Here is a 3,053-nt window from a genome sequence, read left to right on the forward strand (position 1 = left end):
TTGAGTTCCATAATCTTGTTTAAAATTAGTGTGTAGAAATTTTAACAACGGGTAATGCTACATTTTTAACATAAGATAATCAAATAGAAAAAGTCATCTAATTTTCAGAAAATTTTGGGGAGCTAGAATATCAATGTGAAACTACTACCTTTTTTGTGGACATATATACTATTTATGGCTTCAAATTTTTTTAATAGAAAACACAACAAACGCAAATTCAGCAGTTTTGGTATTGATTGCGTTCATCAGGTGCAGTTATCAGCCCTTTTAAAAAAATATGGAACACTTCACGAATTTGCGTGTCATCCTTGCGTAGGGGCCATGCTAATCTCTGTATCATTCCAATTTTAGTATATGTGCTGCCGAACCAAGCACATCACACTATTCTTTTAAAAATTATCCTAACATAAACCTTAGTAGCCTCTTAGCAATGACCACCCCATAACTCTCCTCTCACCACCCCCAAATAACCATGAATATGCTTTGGTTTCTATAAAATTGCCTTTTCATTTGTTTGTTCATTTGTTCTTTTGTGACTGACCTTTAACTTATTTAACTCAGTGTAATATTTTCATCTTTTGACTACTGAACTACTTCAGTGAATCAATGGCATACAGGCTTTTATTTATGCCTCTGTTTGTAATTCATTGGGGCATGTACCAAGTATTGGATTCTGGGACCATCTGATAGGCAGTGCTTAACTTTTTGAGTAGTTTCCAGATTCTTCCATAATGGCTGTGTAATTTTTAATTCCTGCCAGCACTTTCTTCACATCCTCACCCACTCTTAGTCACACTGGCTGCTGTAAGTAAAAAATAGCGACTGATGGCACCCAGCAATGACTAATGATATTGAACATCTTTTCATGGGTTTGCTGGCTGTGTGTATAACCTATTGGTGAACTGTGGCTTCAAATCCTTTGCTCATTGTTTTGATTGGTTGGTTGTGTCAACTTATAAGCAAAAAGTTGAGGAAAGGAGGGACCGTCCAAAAGTTTGTGGATAAAGTGGAATTAAAAAATAATGGAAATTTCTTATAAAATTTACTAAGTCCCTTTGTCTTTTTTTTGTCTTCTGTATTATTGTTTGGGGTTTTTTTGCATTTGGCTTAATGTGTGGATATGATGCAAGTAATCAGTTTTTTGATTCTGTGGTCTAGTTCAAATAGGAGTGGTTCTAATGCTTAGCCCCTCTGATTGACTGATAAGATACATAGTTTCAGTTGGTCATGGTATACGACATGAAGTTGAATGCCTAACATTTTTGGTATGAGGGTCCTTTAAAACATTCATGGAAAAATTCCATTATCCTTTAATTAGTTTTTCACACATTGTTGAATCTCCCTGTCTGTGGTAGTTACATAATCTGGTGTCAATTTGAGGATTAAGAGTGTAGGGGTGGATTCTAGACTGTCAATCAGAATATAGCCAATGAGGCCTCCGTGTGGGCATGGCTTTCCCCTGAGGATTCTGGGAACTCCTGTATTTCTTCTTTGGAGGCGGGGGACACGCTCTCACTGCTCGCTCCCTGAGAGACGCTCTACTGACAAGATACATGCCATTACGCTGATAGATAGACCCCTGGAGGAGCCTTGTGGAGACCCCTGCCAGGTCTGAGATGCTTCTACCGCCACTGGATCCACAAGACTTTGCACCCACTGGCCTGTGATTTTTCCTGCACTTGGCAGCATTTCATGTGTTTCGTGAGTCTGAAGAGGAATTTATAGATTGGTATTGGACATATGGGCTAATATCGGACTTATGGACTTGATATGGCCTGGGCTGGGATGTTTTCTCAATATTCAACTGCTCTTGTATATAAAGCTCCTTCTTTCTTTCTTTTTTTAAAAATCATTTTATTAGGGGCTCATACAACTCTTATCACAATCCATACACATCAATTGTGTAAAGCGCATTTGTACATTCATTGCCCATAAGCTCTTTCTTATGCACATGAGCGCCTATGAATTTGTTTCTCTAGTCTACCCAGACTGATGCACTGTACAATGTAGAAGAAAATGTGAAAAGGGAGTGGCTTTATCATTTATAGCCATCCCTTCACCTCCCCTATTTCCTAACCAATACTATCCCCTATCACTTATGGGAGTCTCATTATTTACTAAGATGCTGATAGATAAACATTTAAGGGCAGTGTTTGATCTTTGGGGAAGCATGGTAATTTTTATTTCATATAAGTCGGAAGAAAGAAGGACGTGCATTGAAATCGTTGATTCTGATCTCAGGGGGACTGATGTGATCCTAGAGTGATTTTATCTTCCACATGCATTTTCTATAAGGTATGATGATAGGAGTTATGACCAGAGATGGATAACCTGAATGCATTGCTTTGTGGCTAACTGATCATGGTATCCTTAGAAAAAAAATAAAAGGGAGCCCATTAAGGTCATACTTGACTTAGCATAAAAATGGGTTGTGGTCTTTTCTACAGTTCTTAGGCTGTGGAATATTTTATATTTTCCTTTTATGTATATTTTTGTATATTTAAACTCCCCCTCCCCCATCCCCACTCACTTTGTAGGCTAGTCCCTAAGTTATAGAAGTAACCATGGGGATAGCACCCAGCCATTCTGATACTGGAGCTGCTGAGACTGGGTCTCTCTTCTTAGAGGAATGAAGTATGAAATCTTTGTTTTTGTAAGGCTTATTTCTGGTCTGTCAAACAGGAGAATCTTTGAAGCTTAGAATAAATGTGTATGCTATTGAGTGCCAAGACCTGGCATATGTTTGTAGTTGTGTATTACAGATAGCCTACCCTTTCAATGTTGGTGAAATTTTCATGTCAGGAGTCTTAGCAGCAAAACTGGGTATGCTAGCACACTTAGTGGCAACGTCACAGGTCTGTACAATTTAGGCTCTGTCAACACATGAATTTCAACAGAGAAATGCTTGGAATTGCTTCCTGGTGGTGAATGTAGGGTAGTGACATTGGAGCTTTTAGTTTTAGCAGCAGTAGAGATGTCAGTGAACTTCATTGATACAGGCTCAGTTTTCAAGGGACCAAGTCTCAAAGGGTGTGAACAATCTAGTGGGGAGA

General features: G+C 38.6%; 1 non-coding gene across 1 annotated transcript; it reads right to left on the reverse strand.

The window, feature by feature from the left end:
* Window positions 1–271: 271 nt before the first annotated feature.
* LOC115871550 lies at window positions 272–375 on the reverse strand. The gene has a single exon (XR_004047347.1). It is a non-coding gene; the product is annotated as a U6 spliceosomal RNA (small nuclear RNA).
* Between the last annotated feature and the right edge of the window lie 2,678 nt (window positions 376–3,053).

The sequence above is a fragment of the Echinops telfairi genome, unplaced genomic scaffold, assembly GCF_000313985.2.
Source record: "Echinops telfairi isolate 266 unplaced genomic scaffold, ASM31398v2 ScPeMD7_5868;HRSCAF=6743_1, whole genome shotgun sequence".
Taxonomy (NCBI): Eukaryota; Metazoa; Chordata; class Mammalia; order Afrosoricida; family Tenrecidae; genus Echinops; species Echinops telfairi.